A 17,382-nucleotide genomic window follows, 5' to 3' on the forward strand; every position below is an offset into this window, starting at 1 on the left:
TTTAGTGGTCCTGCTCCAAGATTTTAGAGCTATTAGCAATGACTTGGAGCTGAGTGGTTCCTGCTTCTATTGTGTTGGGAGTGTCAGCTATGATACTAAGTTGGTGCAAAAGTAATGGCAAAAACCTCAATTACTTTTGCACCACCCTGCCCCCAAAATAGCACTTTGAGTTAGAATTCTGAAAGCCTTTCTTAGAAAAATACTATTGATTCTACTTGATGGCCAGATTAAAATACAAATTTTTTTTATTTCAGGTGAACTTTAAGTTCAATAGGCCCTGTGGGTAGGCCTGAGGCTTAATATTTATGTATGACATTGTTTCAGCTGGAAGGCCAGACGAATGAATGATCAACAAATTTTTGGAACACCACAATACAACAATAACTGGGAGACTACCCATATAGATACTAGGTGCATTGTGTAATATCACAATATGCCTGGGGAACATTCTTATAATATCAGTTTAAACTAGCAGCAATGAATCCAAACTTGCTTAGCAAGGCAAACTCTGTCATCATTCTTTATGGATGTCAAACATCTATTTAGTTACTATTGCATAAACTAACACTTACAATATGTCAGCTCAGCTTGGTCTCAACTAGCTCTTATTTTTAAGATGATTAACATTTTTCTTAATGTTCATAGGCATTTATTACATACTCTTGCATTGTGATATGTTGGGCACTTGACCATTTTACCACAACTGCGTACTGAAGGAATGAATTAAAATTTAGTGCACTCTCAAGCACCATATCAATAATCTTAACTCTGCAACATTAACTCTAAAAACTTGTAACTAATAGTAAAAGTTCACTGTATTTTAAATCTTCTTTTAAATTGTACTGTGTTCTTATATTAAACCATAACCTCATTTCCAGTAGAGATGAAACAAGCTGACAAATTACACACTTATTTCAACCTATTATTCTATTTCTTTGACATATACCATGTATAAAATTAGCTTCCAATTGTTAAAGAATTCAGTATAGTCTGAGTGTGATGGCTCATGCCTGTAATCCTAGCACTTTGGGAGGCCAAGGCAGGTGGATCACTTGAGATCAGGAGCTTGAGATCAGCCTGGCAGACATGGTGAAACTCTGTCTCTACAAAAAGAAAAAAATATATATATATATATATACACATATATATGTATATATACACATATATATGTATATATATACATATATATGTGTATATATACATATATATGTGTATATATATATACACAAAAATTAGGCAGAAATGGTTGTGTGTGCCTGTGGTTCCAGTTACTAGGGAGGTTGTGGTGGGAGAACTGATTGAGCCCACAAGGTTGAGGTTGCAGTGAGCCACGGTTATGCCACTGCACTCCTGCCTGGGTGACAGAGATTCTGTCTCAAAAGAAAAAACAATAAAAACTAATTAAAAAAAAAAAAAACCTGGATTCTAGTTCAGGCTCTGGCTGACCATAAAAACTTGGTCAAATAATTCCTAGTTTGTTCCCTGATAATTTTTTTTTTTTTTTTTTAGTTTAAGAGACAAGGTATAGCTCTGTTGCCCAGGCTGGAGTGCAGTGGCACGATCATAGCTCATTGTAGTCTTAACTCTTGGGCTCAATTTACCCTCCTGCCTCAGCCTCAATAAGTTTATAGAAAAGCCGTATGTTCTGTTAATACTGTCTCAGGAGTTTCCAATAGTGTCACATCTAAGACTGCACTGGCCACCAGAAACGTTAAACACAAATCTATGCATGTCTAGGCAAGAAAATATATGTATTATTATGAATATGTATTCATATATAATATACTATGAATGTGTATATATATTCATAAAAGTTGTTTGTAAATGAGAAGGTTTTATGAAGTGATTCTAACTTTTTCTCACTTTATCTAGACCTTGACTTTAGCACCTTTTATCATGTAATTATTAGTTTCTTTCTCAATCTTCCCCACAAGTCAATGGCTTCGTCAAAGTTTTGGGATGTATGTTATTATCTTCCTGAGGCTACCACAATAATTGGTACATATAAGAAATTCTTTAAATATTCGTTAAATGAATATATTCAACAGTAATCTGAGGGTATAAAGTATAATTACCACAAAAATGATAGGTAAAGCTCTTTTTATATTATCTAGGTTTTGGCATAAGTACACTACTTCTTTACCTCTTTTTTTTTTTTTTTTTTTTTTTGAGACAGAGTCTTGCTCTGTCTCCCAGGCTGAAGTACAGCAGCCCGATCTCGGCTCCCTGCAACCTCTGCCTCCTGGGTTCAAGCAGTTCTCCCTGCCTCATCCTCCTGAGTAGTAGCTGGGATTACAGGCGCCCACCACCACACCCAGCTAATTTTCGTATTTTTTTAGTAGAGATGGGGTTTCACCATGTTGGCCAGGCTGGTCTTGAACTCCTGACCTCAGTTGATCTGCCCACCTCAGCTTCCCAAAGTGCTGGGATTACAGGCATAGCACACTACTTCTTGACAAGGAAATGTCTTGTTTCCAAAATTATACCACGTCCCCCAAATAGTTATATAAATTTCAGTTACAATTAGGAAACTTCTGACATAAAATCTGAATATGGAAGGATAAATGTTACATAAATTGTTGTAACCTTAATCACCACTGAAGTTGTTCAAAAATAAGTCTTTGAAAGACTTTCAGGCAGTGGTACAATTCCGTAGCCATGTCCAGGTATCTTAAGAAGCATGTATACCATAATGATGTATATAAGAAAACATTTTGGACCAAGCTTAAAGCAATTAATTTATATTAAATATTTAGTAGATCTATGCAAAAAACATTAAATGATATGCATTTCTGCTTTATACCACATATACTATACCACACCCACAATAGTAAAGAGTCCCATTAGTTCAGTGTGACCGACTTTCTATAAATCCCATGAATAGGAAAATCAGAACTTTTTTCTGGTTGCATATCACATGCTCATTAATTGTCCCTAAGGTTACTGCCTAAAACAGGCTCCAGTCCAATGGATAATAAAGGTGATCCCTTTCCTGAACTAAACAGATCATGTGGCACTGTAAATGCCAAAGTAGGTAGGCCCTGCCTCCCGTGATTATTGATAAATATAAATGAAAATGAAACAAGTTACAAGCCAAAGTAATTATTATGTAGTGTTACAATTATATGACAACAATAAGAAGTATTATTCTGCCAATAATATGATGGAAACCCTGTAACAATAATACTACTCATTGAATATTTAATATGTGCCAGTTCCTGGGCTAACTGCTTTTCTAGCAATGTCTCATTGAATCCTCACCAAAAACTTGATAACTAAAGCCCAGTTGAGTGACATTGCCCTGGCTTATATAGCCCATAGGTGTCAGAGCCAGGACTTAAACCACAGCCAGCTCACCCCAGAACTCATGCTCCTTAATCACTTAGCACAGACAATGGGAAATGTTAATTAAATACCAGCACATGCTATAAGGATCCTGCCACCTCACTATTAATAACTCAGCAGCCAATCTGCAAAAAACATTCAAGTGGATTCTGTTAATTGCAAACTTATGCTCCTTCCTCTATACAACTAAGGGAACACCTGAGCATAGAACACAATGCAGGGTCACTGAGTAGGTGGCACAGGGAGTATGGCACAATCCAACATGACCACTGTGGCCAGGGAATGCTCCATTTTGGACCACCATTTCTCCTTTACACACCAAATGTCCACGCATGGTTAGTTCTCTCACAAGTACCAGTCACAGGAGTGAGAAAATCAAAGCACAAGCCTCTCCTACACGAGTGAATCAAAATGCTGGGAGAGCATGTCTCAGCTGTACAAAGGGCATACAGGGCCCACACATACAGCTATTGTACTTCTATCCATAGTCTCTGAAATTAGCCTCTGATTTCTTTTTTAATACAATTTTTTAGGTTTGGATGTGATTGTATTGTACGCTTTAATCACTCCAGGTGGATCTATGTCTTCATGAGAAAAAGATTTCACAACCTTTGTCAAAAAAGATACTCCAGCGCATAATAACTCGTTTTTTTTTTAATCTGGTGCTCTTCATCCTATAGTGCAAATTTTTGCTTAAATAATTGAGAATATCATCATCTCTATTACTCAACAAGGCCTATTTTAACACTGGTGATTGAGTTTCTGCAAGTAGTTGTTTTTCAGTTTGACCTGCTGTGTGTACCCTTCTTCTCTTCTGTTATGTTCAATGTAACTTGGCTTTTTCATTTTGTATTAGTCAAGGTAAGCTAACTGTTATAACAGTGAACCCCAAATCTCAGCAACTATCACAACAAAAGTTTATTTTTTGCTCTAGTCACAGTTCAGTTCAGAAAACAGGCAGCTTGCTTCCAAAGAATGAGCTGGGGACCCAGGCCCCACCCTTGTCAACAAGCCAACTTATTTAACCATGCGCCTCTGGAAGGGGAAAGAGAGTGGAGATTCATGTGGAGAGGGCTTCATGAATCAAGGAGGAACTAGTACCTGTTGCTTCTACTCACATGTACTGCTCAGCCCTCAGTTACTGTGAGTGAGCTGGAAAACATGTAGCCAGAGACAGGAGGAGGAAAAGAATATTGGTGAAGAGTAGCTGTCTTTGCCAAACATAAGTAGAGTAAATGAGAATTATCTTGGCCCAGAGTCTTAGTATTTTATAATTAAATAATAATTAAGGAAGATGTCAGTTAAAAATATTTTGCCATCTACAATAAACTCTTTCAGGGGATCTAGTCAAAACTACTAGGATGAATACTTGTAAAAAAATTTAAAAAACAGTAACCTTGTCCCCTGACCATGCAATTATGATAGAGAAGTACACAAACCAAAATGAATTTTAAATACAAAAATGAAATATGGGATGAACTAAGCTACATCAATTTTTTCATTAGAAAAAAGAATTCTAATGTGAATTAAATTATGTGAATTAAAACACTATCACTATATATTTATTAGAATGGCCAAAATCTAGAACACTGACTACACCAAATGCTGACAAGGATGTTGAGCTACAAAACCTCTCATTCATTACTGGTGGGAATGCAATATGACATGGCCACTTTGGAGGACAGTTTGTCAGTCTCTTACAAAACTAAAGAATACTGTTACCAGCAATCATACTCTTTGATATTTATCCACAGTAGTTAGGATCTCATGTCCATGTAAAAACTAGCACACAGATGTTTACAGCAGCTTTATTCATAATTACAAATAGTTGGAAGCAACAAGATGTTCTTTAGTATGTGAATGGATAAACTGTAGTACATCTAGACAATGAAGTATTATTTAGTGATAAAGAGAAATGAGCTATCAATATATGAAAACATGTGCAGGAATCTCAAATGCCTGCTACTAAGTGAAAGTAGCCCATTTGAAAAGGCTACACTATATGATTCCAACTATATGACATTCTGGAAAAGGTGTAACTATGAAGACAGCAAAAAGGTCAGTGGTTGCCAAAGGTGGGGGGAGGGATGACTAGACAGAGAACAGAAGATTTTTAAGGCAGTGAAACTACTCTATATGGTACTGTAATAGTAGATACATGTCATACATTTGTCAAAACCTGTAGGATATATACAACACCAAGAGTGAACACTAATGCGAGCTATGAACTTTGGGTGATCACTGGTTCACTCTACATACCTGAACCATTCTGGTGCAGAATGTCAATAGTGGAGTAGGCTGTGTTTATCTGGGACAGTGGGTATCTAGGACTCTCTGTATTTTCTGATTAATTTTGCTGTGAATCTAAAACTCCTCTAAAAAATGAAGTCTAATTTTAACCTTATGATTTATAATGAAATTGTAAAAAGTGACTTGAAAAATTAGCATACAGAAGCAGCATCAATAATGCAATAACTTTAATTTTGCTTAGATGATTAATGAATATTTTTCAAGCACTTGTATTCAAACTGCAGGAGATTTGTAGATGTGTACAGGGATGGGCATGGTATTAGTAATGTTCTTTAATCCAGGGATCCATGGCAGGCCCCTCTGGGTTTAAAGTCATTAATTTCTATTATTGTCTCAGTGCCTGGCCATGAGCCCTTAATCTGATTATCTCTCCTGCTATTATAACCAGAGCTATTCCACCACTGTCTTATAACAGGTGCAAATTAATTCCCAACATAAAGCAATAAGAGCTACTATAGAAAGCTATTTAAATTTGTTTTGCTATTAAACAAACTTTAAAGTGCCTCAGTACTTGATTAAGAAATCCTGCTATTTTCTATAGTGATTTTCATTGCCTGAATTCAAATTATACTATATCAATCCACAATCCACAATATCAGGATTGAAGTGGTACAGTTAATGTTCCAATAACTCATTAATTAAAAGATTTCTCTCTGCAAAGGAGATTTTATTATTTGCATGTTGTTATAAATATTTTCCAAGGGAGCTCCAAATTCAGAGCATCACTGTTAACTAGCTATGCTATATAAATAACAATGCACTGAATCCTTTACTAAGTGGTCAATATACACAATGTATTATGTTACATTAAAAAATGCTTAATACAATGAATTCACAGGAAAGAGAGTGTAATTTTCTAACTATAGAAAAGCCATTTTAGAAGTAAACTTTAAGCTGTGAATAGAAAGAAACAAGAAAGTCATGATGCTGATGTAAATAAGTAATGAATGGTTTTTTTCCTGGTGGAGGGGAATGTAACCCTTTTTGGAAATGAATATAAGAACATATTGTGGATCGCTTATGACAAGAAAATCGCTTAGGGCATTTATTCTCTTTATTTTGTATGACTGTGAAAAGAATAATAATCCTGCAGACTACCTAACCTTCCCCATTACTGCCACATAATAAATTAAGAAATGAAATTAAAAGAATTTAACCAAATCTGAGGATGAATGAACTTTTAAGGGGATGCCAAGAAAAATGCAGGGAAATCACGTTTATTAAGCAATTCCATGAAGTAGACACTGTGCTAAATACTTTGTATGCATTTTTAAATTTAATTTCCATATATTAATCAAGTTAGAGGTTATATTCCCATTTTACATTTAAAGAAAGAAACCCAGAAAGATTAAGTAACTTGCTCAAGGTTGTATCAGTGACGAAGCTCAGACTGAATCCTCATTGGTTCAAGGATGACTTCAAAAACATTTTCTTTTTTAGGAATATTGAAGATCCTTCTGACTCAAGATGGTAGTGTAAGCTCAACTATTTATTTTCTATCCCTCTCAAGCCTCTGTTAAAAAAATAGTCAAAGATTAGCAAAAATGTCTAAACCCACAACAATGGGAAGAATATGAAGGGGCCTCAGCAGATAAAATATTTCAATAATTTTCTGCAAGATGGAAAGTAGGCAGTTAAATTATAGACTCAAGAAGCGAAGTAGAGGAAACTGCCACCAAGTTATATGCAGAGGCAGCTGTAGTGAAGGCGGTAACCAGGTTTTCCACCACAGCCCCCAAGAAATGCCAGACTGATGAATTGTTGTTGGAACGAGAAGTTGGGTCCAAAAAAAGGCAGTTTGAAAAGCCTGTATACACAACAAACTCCCAATTCTCTCATCCACAAAATTTATGCCATTATAGCACTTAAGCTTTACTTCTTATATTGTCATTGAAAAAAAGAAAGTTCTGTTAAAAATTATGTTGAGAACTAGGGCATCAGCTAATAATAAATATCACCTGGATAACTCCGTGGACTACACAATTAATTTGGTGTCTAGAGAATATTGCAAACAACTGGACACACTAGAGATTACAAGCCAGAGAGTAAGCGCAGTCTTTTATTTTTTTTAAGTGGGGAGTGGTTCTTGAGAGTCAAATCAGTTGTATTAAGTGTTTGGTGCTCAAAACTACATTCCCTCAGCCTGCTGCTCATTTCAGTGCTGTAATGGACAGTTCCGTGATCACTGGCAATGAGTGTCCCATCTCAAACTCATTTTTGCTGCTTCTCTTTTTGTTTCTGTCTCAGAGTTACTTAGCCTGAAAATAGGCACATCCCAGACGTTAGGAGGAGCGTACAGACAATGCTCCTGAGTAACCAACGAGAGACAAATCTGTGGATAGGTGTCCAGCCTCTCTCATCCTCCAGATATAAGATTCTAGGTGGTCTCTTTATGGTTCCCCAGAGGGTTCACAGCAGATGTATTTCGTGGCTCACGGGGGTAACCAGCCTAGAATATATTCTTTATTGGCATTCCCTCTTTCCCTATCTTACTCCCTTTACTCATTCATTCCAGATTTCTAGAAGCAATGCTCAAATAAACTGTCTGTATTTAAAACCTGTCATCAGCTCTTGAGAAACCCCCAAAATAAGAGAGGAGAGGTGTAGGAATCAGGCCTATGCTAAGATCTGTGGATGCCCAAATTAGGCCAATTATTTGGCACTCATCCAAACATTGAGAAACATTTCTTTAACATTTTTTAAAAGTTCAGAGGTCAGAAAACTGCTTCTGCCATTGCTACCATCACTGATAACATCGTATCTTCCCCATGCCAATGAAGCTGATGATAAATGATGAAACATGGGATCCAGCTATTATCAGAGTTAACTCTGTCTGAGCTATTTGAATTACCTTCTCTCTCCAAAAAACCCACTCACTCAAGTACATTTCATTGGTAGAATATAACCAGATCCAAGGCTGTAGCTTCAAGGAAGGTTGGAAATACAGTTTTTAGCACTCTAGCCCTTGCAATGGTGATATGTGGGAGGGTATAAGAAAGGAGCGGGAATGCATGTCAAGTGCATTGAACAATATTGAACACAGTGTGCTGTGCAGCTACTCAACATCCACAATCTTTTGCCTATATTTATCTTTCAAAGAAAAACCAGAGCAAAACCAACATGCTCCAACCTTGCATATTACAACAGGACTTTTTAGAAACAAAAATATGCTCACTCTCTCCTAAAAGAGAAGATCCAAAGTCTGTTAATTGTATCCATCTAGTGATATTGTTCATTTCTCTTCTAGTTCAGTTATAATTCCACCTTGATATCTTTTTTTTTTGAGACAGAGTCTCGCTCTGTCGCCAGGCTGGAGTGCAGTGGCGCGATCTCGGCTCACTGCAACCTCCGCCTCTCGGGTTCAAGCAATTCTCCTGCATCCGCCTCCCGAGTAGCTAGGACTACAGGCAAGTGCCACCACGCCCAGCTAATTTTTGTACTTTTAGTAGAGACGGGGTTTCACCATGTTGGCCAGAATAGTCTCAATCTCTTGACTTCGTTTTCCGCCAGCCTCGGCCTCCCAAAGTGCTGGGATTACAACCGTCAGCCACCGCGCCTGGCCGGTATCTTTTAAACTTAGGGCTAAACTATAAATTTTACCATCAATAATATGCCTTATATCAAATAGAAAGGAATAGAGAGAGAAGAGATTTGGGGTTAATATATACAAATATAAACACCAAGCCGGGGAAAATATGCAAAACTATCTCAGATCTTGTTCTTGCAACTGGTCACAAAATCATAGGTAGTATGGTTAACCTAATTTTCCACTGCTTATTCCAATTGTCTTTTGCCTCAGTTATTATTTAAACTGGAAAGGATTCTTCACATGGCAGAGAAACCCTAACCTTCATTGCTGAAAGAGTTGAGGCCTCGGTAATCCTGTCTCTTTCTGATTACTAAAGGCATCCATGAAATTTTATCACTGCCCATGCAAATACTTGGAAGCACCAAAGAGGATCTAGTTCAAGACATAGACCTCTCTTTTTTACCCCAGCAATCACCACAGCAGATATAGTTCTCTTCTTTGTTGAATGGCAAAAGAATCCCTAAATTCTAGGTGGCCATTTTGACTTTAAGTGAAACCATTATTTTATCTCCTGGTAGAAACTTTCCTTCTCTGGGTACTGAAAATCTCTAAACCAGCACAGCAAAAAGTCACAATGATAAAAACAAAAGATTTCTGCATGTGGGTATAGTATTAATAGTATAAGAATCTGCTTTCAAATCTATCCCTTGGTTCCCAAATCCAAGCATCCTGGCTTGGGGAGAGAGAGATCATACATTGGTGGCTGGTTTCAGAGCGTATAGTATACCTTGTAGGAAAGCATCATAGGCTCTCAAACTGTTGTCTGTAAGCTAGCGTTATTCTTTAATAAGACAATTCACTGACTTAAAAGCCACATGCTTCAGGGAGATAGACTATATGGTAGGTTGCAGATAATAGAGGCTCACGAACACATTTCCTATCTTCCTGGAGACAAACTTAGATTACATTTCTCAGTATCCTTTGCTCTTAAGTGGAATAATTTGAATGAGTTCCTGTCAATAGAGTATGGGTTAAATTTAATGATAATCATCTCCAAACCTGGGTCATTGACAGCCTACTCCCTCCATGAAATCCTCTGAGAAGCCCTTCGGTAGCTTCATCTCCTCAGCTGAGTGCAGAAAACCAATTGAGGGAGGGAGGCCTGGGATCTCTGAATGATTGTGGACAGAGCCTTTCACTCTGCCCACTATTACACTGTGAAAATGGAAATCAAATTTTTAAAAATTATCTATGTGTTCTGTCATATTAATTATATTAAGCCCTTTAATTTGGGGTTGTTATAGTAATTATCCTATCCAGACTAATACATGGAACAATAACTAAATTCCATATATGTGAGATCATTGCCTTATTTATTTTATTACAAAATGACTTTTTGGGATATGAAGCAATGTTCTGTGGCATAACATGGTATTGGGTAACACATTCAATACATTTACAAATGGATCGTATTGCTGGCAAATTCATTTCAGAGTAAGTGTCATTCTAGTAAGAATGAATTGATCCCTTTCCCTAATGGGAGCAAAGTGGCTGGCTATTCCAAGTCCATATCACAAGGTCAGTCAGCACTGGACTCTGCTGTGGGCAGGTGGGCACCCAGCAGCAGTGCTAGCCAGACCAACCTTGCTGAGAAGTCCATACCATTTGAGCCCATGTAAACCTCTCCCTGGTAAATAATACAAATAATACTTGTGTTATTTTCCTGTGGCTGCTATAACAAATTACCACAAAATTAGTGGCTTAAAACAATAGAAATTTATTCTCTTACAGTTCTGGAGACCGGAAGTCCAAAATGAAGGTGTTGGCTGGGCTGTGCTCCCTTTGAAGGGTCTAGAGGAGAAACCACTCCTTGCCTCTTCCACCTTCTGGTGGCTGCCAGCTTTCCTGACTGCATCACCCCAGTCTCTGCCTGTGTCTTCACATCACCATCTCCTCTTTGCAGGTATAGCATTTCCCTCTCTTTTTTTTTTTTTTTTTTTTTGAGATGGAGTTTCGCTCATGTTGCCCAGACTAGAGTGCAATGGTGTGATCTCAGCTCACAGCAACCTCTGCCTCCCGGCTTCAAGCGATTCTCCTGCCTCAGCCTCTGGAGTAGCTGGGATTACAGGCATGTGCCATCATGCCTGGCTAATTTTGTATTTTTAGTAGAGATGGGATTTCTCCATGTTGGTCAGGCTGGTCTCAAACTCCCAACCTCAGGTAATCCGCTCGCCTTGGCCTCCCAAAGTGCTGGGGCATTTCCCTCTTATAAGAACACTTGGAATGGCATTTATGGCCCACCCACAGAACCCAGAGTTATCTTCTCATCTTAAGGTCCTTAACTTAATCACATCTATAAAGACCCCGCTTTTCAAATAGGGTGACATTTATAAGTCCCAGAGCCACCATTAAGCACACTACACTGTACTTTGTCCACTTTGTTTATAAACCCAGTGAGCAAACATGGGGTGGTTAGGGAAACTAAGGAGGGAGGCTGACTAATATCCACTGAACAGATTATCCTGTCCCTCTGTTTATTAACAGCCTCTTCTGCAGTAGGTGCCTTTGGTGAGCATTTACATGGAACACACACAAAAAGTCCCACTCAGAACTGTTTATCACCAATCCTCAATTTTATTCCTTCCAAATCCTTGAGCATCTAGCCAAATCATTATCTGTTACCCAAAAAACTGATGTAAATGCACAACCCTGGGAAGTTTTCGTTCTAGGAAAAGGAAGCAATCAGATGTACTGCCCAAAATTCTTTCATAAGGAGAATTCCTCCCACGTACATTTCAGGGCAACTCCTAAGTGCTGTAATGCTACCACAGTCCATTTCCAGCTGATGTTTGCATTATGTGGAATAATTTGTAAACCAGGCTCAATTACTTTCTTTTACAGTTTCTCAATAAGGGTCCCATCATAAATTAGACTTTGTCCCAGATGGTTTAAATACAGAGCCTTTAATGAAAGGATTGCATGTAGAGATATAGGCAAGCATAAAGAAACAAACAAGGGATGGGGAGGTGCAAGAAAACTAGCAAGAGTGTGAGCTGTTATTATTCTCTGGAAGGGCAAGGAAAGAAACAGTGCTCAGTGAGAATTAGACCTATGGAGAAGCTGCTTCCCAGCAGGGGCTGTGGTTGTGGAGGAAGGTATGTAGGGTCAGAGATGCAACACTGAAGTATGAAGAGGGCATGGAAGTGTTCGTCACACTCTGGAAACTTTTGATCTCCCATTGGCACGTGCTATTGATTGAATCCAACTGGAAGACAGCTGGCAAGGGAGCCAAGATGATGTAGTCCATATGGTTCAGCATTTCAGGGCACAAAACAGATGAAAATGGATTGGAGGTGTGCAAACACAGCCAGCTAACATTTCATAGGAACTTTCACGTGGTCAAATATGTGGGCTGAGGGAGCAATGGCAATGCAGCAAGAGCAGGTGCGATGGTCACCTGAGGCATTGCTCATGACTCTTACCTGTGTCTTTATGACTTTCTACTTGATGAAGGAGTGCTGCTGTGCATGTCCTAGTTTATGAAATAACACCCAGACCATGATGGGCAGTTGTTTACATGATCATTTTGTATTCTGTGGTCAGATACACAAGTCTCTGCCATGGCCCAAAAGCAATCCAAGATCTGTTTCTTAACATTTATTTGGAGACTAGGTCATGGTTTTGCTCTAAAACCTGAAAAGATTGCACTGTAGTTCTAAATCAAGGTTTGACAGGGGTCGTCTACAGGATTGCTTTCTGCCAAACACTCCAAGCACCATTTAATCTGTTGGATCTTAAATCTCAAATAGCAGAGTAGCATGCACAACAGTTCATAGTTACAAATCATTTTCTTACTCTGGATCCCATTCAGAACTAGCAATCTTATGGAATACTTGATAAATAGGTCCAAGTAGCACATTTAAAGGTGTGTACATTGTTTCAGAAGTCCAGTGAGATGGTAACAATCATTGCGTCTTTTTAATAGCGGGCAATTTTAATAGCGATTTTCTTTCACCCACTATTAAAGAGACAAAATGATTGTTACCATCTCACTGGATTTTTTCTTTTTTCTTTTTTTTCTTTTTTTTTTTTTTTTGAGACGGAGTCTCGCTCTGCCGCTCAGGCTGGAGTGCAGTGGTGCAATCTCTGCTCACTGCAAGCTCCACCTCCCGGGCTCACGCCATTCTCCTGCCTCAGCCTCCCGAGTAGCTGGGACTACAGGCGCCTGCCAGCACGCCTGGCTATTTTTTTTTTTTTTTTGTATGTTTTTAGTAGAGATGGGGTTTCACTGTGTTAGCCAGGATGGTCTCGATCTCCTGATCTTGTGATCCACCCACCTCAGCCTCCCAAAGTGCTGGGATTACAGGCATGAGCCACTGCGCCTGGCCTCACTGGATTTTTGAAACAACATGTATACAGCTTTGTATATGGAGGAGGAAATATCTCAACTTGCTATAAACTAATGGACTGCCATAAACTTTATTGATGTCATGGCTTTGAATTTACATAATTTGTTTTTTCCTCCCCCCTTCTGGCACACGCATTCCTTACCAAGGAATCTATGATGGTTGCCACTTCCTACTCACCACAGCCAATCAGCATGATGCTAACCATGTAGTGGAACAAAGTGATGTCCTCTGGCATGATGAGACAGACAAGGTTCCTGTGGACTAGATTATTACAGAAAACTGGATAGCTGAGGTAAGATGGCAAAGACATACAGCTTACCCTACCAGGTGAAATGACTTCTGTCATCTCTTTGTTAGAAGGGAGAAAACCACTTTTAACATATTCATAGCAACATGTCAGCTCTGAACATTTTATTTGCTTCAGTTAACTACATCTGAAACAGCCATTGAATTTGGAGTTACATGGTTAATAATAATACACTCTCTCCAAGACTCCCCAGTTTCTGCTTGGGTCAAACAGGAGTGTTAAATGGGGGTATGACAAAAAATCATCACCCCTGAATTTTTCAGACCTTGGATGATGACATGGACCTCTGACATTCACCCAGAAATGTGGTAATACTTTTGGTCTACTGTTTCAATAAGAAGGGGACATTTTAGAAGCTTCAACTTGGTCCTTCGTACCATAACGGCCTTCATTCCATGAGACAGGGAGCCAATGGGGGAGTTCAGCCGGAGATTGAATATGTCTAATCCAACTATACGTGCAGAAACTGGGAAGGGTATGTTTGAGGACCCACTGAATCACTGTGAGATGAACTCAGATCAAAATTATATTTATCACCTGGCCTCTATAAGTCCCCATTTTGACTGGTGAGCACAGTAGCAATTGGGGGTGCCCAATGAGCAGCATTCGCTTAAACTCAGTGTCCCAGTAATCCTCCCAAAGTGTGCTTATTTTGTTTCCCTTTTGGTGAAAGCTAGAAAGAGGATGGATAGTATATCCTGTGACATCACCACAGAATATTTCAAGGGAATCCGATGTTCCCTCCATTTAAAAAACTCTGGGTCTGTGTACTGGAACAAGAATGGGAATTGGTGAGGGGCTGTGTCTCTCATTGTAATGACTCAAGTCAGGCCAGTGTTTACCAGATTAGTTAGTTATATTAATCGAGAAGGACCTTAGTCTATCTATTTCAGTCCTCAGGACATCATAATAAATTGGCCACCACCATAGATGCCCACAGGCCAAGCTATTCTAATAATAACTCTAGCTCTTTTGCCCATGACTGTAATCATGTCTATTTTGTCTCTGGCATTTAAATACTGCCATTTGGCCTCTGCCAATCTGATACTCTAATTCCCACTGAAATTGAAATTAAGGAACTCATTTTAGGGACAGCTTCTTCCCTCCGTCATGATCCCAATCTATAGAAAGTAACCACTACAGAATTTTCCAAGGATGCTGGTGGAACTTAACAATAGATATTTCAAACATGGAGGGGGCTAGTCAAGTGGGTCACACATGGTAGATCTTTTCCAACACTCCTAACTCCATTAAGTCTCTGGAGTCTTTCCTCCACATTATTCCAAAGAATTTCTAACATATATCTGAGTTTAATATAGGCTGCCACTGAGTCCCTGTTTCAGTTGAACAACTGAAAAAGCAGTAAAGCTGCTCCTCACTGTTGAGCTATGTCCTCAAAATAAGAATTTTGGGTAATATATAAGAACTATATCAATAATTTCAGTTCATTCTAAAGAAATGTTTCTCCCTGCCTTAACACCCTGAGAACCTATTCCTACACATTCCTGCAAATGAAAATTAGCCAAATCCTATCATTCTAACTGCCTCCTCCCAGGATAGATTTTGTATTTGTTCTCCTGGGGCATGCTGCGATCTAATTCTCTTTGCAGATCTGATGGCACTGAAAGGGGAGAAGGCAGGCATAAAGGGGATCAGCATCCCCTTGGAAGGTAACTACCTTGGTTGAGGTCATTATAGAATCTCAAGCAACAAAGGACTGATGTCATCTGATAGGGAAGAGAGACTGCTTTTATGAACAGGCATATTCAAAGCAATTTAAAGATTCATGTTCTCAGGTTCATCCAAATCTGCCCAAATATCCCCATTCTGTTTCTTTAGGTCCCATCCTTTCACGATCAATGCCACAAATTTCACATAGGAAACCACTGAGGCTGTGAAATCAAGTTGTAATTCTGCAATCCAAAGGAGCAAACTTTGAATCTTGTTTTAAGGCATTTTAAGTCTGCAGCTATGATATATAAAAGGGTCTCTTGGGGGGGAGGGGGGCGGGGCGGGTCATAGAAGCTGTCTGCAACTTTTTCCTTGCTCTGAGCCAAGAATTTAAAATAAGAGCGAATACTCTTTCTGTAAGCTCTTTAGTACAATAGGAAGCAACCCTTCCACTCAAGTTTTCTCTGTTTCTCATTTGCACCACAATAGTGCAATACAGCAGCCAGTCTGTCAAAGGCTTGTCTTCAATAGCTATTCCATCCTATGTGGCCATAGGTGATCATTTAGCTATTTGCTTCATGGAAAACAGTATCCAGTTTCCCAGTGGTCATGAAGTTATCACTGCCTATAAAACTCAACTAAGTCAGATAACCAATGTCATATTATATTTAAAAGTCAATTTCTTGATCAAATTTTGGTACTGAATACTGAGCTAGGTAAGGTTCATCACATATAATAGATACCACTCAAGGTATTCAAGCAGAAAATCTTTAATTCAAAAGAGTAGATGTTTATAAAATTATTGGTAACTTGGAGGAATAAAAGTCAGGAGGCTATCCTTAATCTTTAGCTTCAAATTCATACAACCACATCTGTCATAAGTGCCATCACCATTAGCACTGTCTGTATTCATAAAATTGATGCCAAATTAGTGGAACATGTTATCCAACTGTTTCCAACACTTTTGTCTGTAGGAGCCCACTCACATAATTGTGCTACTACAGAAAGGTGACACCCACCTCCTTCAGCCTTTGTAAAATTTCACGAGTGCCTCACATTGACAAAACCTAAATTTACGAGGGGATCACAGGGGAATCTGAGAAATGTAATTTTTAGTTCCCCAAACTCTCTAATACTGAAGGAGAGGAGAATGAGAACATATCAAAGGGAAAGGAATGGATTCGTAGTGCCCATAAACAGCTAGTACACTAACCTAAAGATGACGCCTGATTTCTGAAGTAGTTAATATTTGGGGTAGACTTGAGGATGTAAGCTCCAAATCTCAACTTTAATGATAAATTAGAAATTTGTTACCCAAATTCATCTGGCTGCTCTTTTCCCTCATGAGTTCCCATATTACTTTTATTTCTGGAGTAAAGATTAGGTACCACTTTACAAGGGCTGGCAGTAATAATTCAAGCATAACAAAAACAAATGTTGAATAAATATAGCTTTGAAAAGCAGCTTTTCTTTTGTGATTATGTCTTTATTACATTTTTACTGAGATCTGAAATTACAATATATTGGAAACCTAACTGTATTATGTACAACTGATAAACCCTAACTATATAATATGTTTATAAAAATTGTAAATGTATTTGATCCCCAGATTTATTAATTAGAACACAAGCCACACTCTCAGGTGAGGTGTGACTGTTGCTAACATAATGCTATCTATCGTACAAGACTCATAATCTACCCACCCTCTAATTACCAAATAGCAAGCTAATCATTATTCTTGCAAGACTGGTTCCTAGGACAGCTTCCTCATAGGGAGGAGAAACTCAGTTGAAATATAATGCATCATGAAT

Source organism: Pongo pygmaeus, chromosome 5, assembly GCF_028885625.2.
Source record: "Pongo pygmaeus isolate AG05252 chromosome 5, NHGRI_mPonPyg2-v2.0_pri, whole genome shotgun sequence".
Lineage (NCBI taxonomy): Eukaryota > Metazoa > Chordata > Mammalia > Primates > Hominidae > Pongo > Pongo pygmaeus.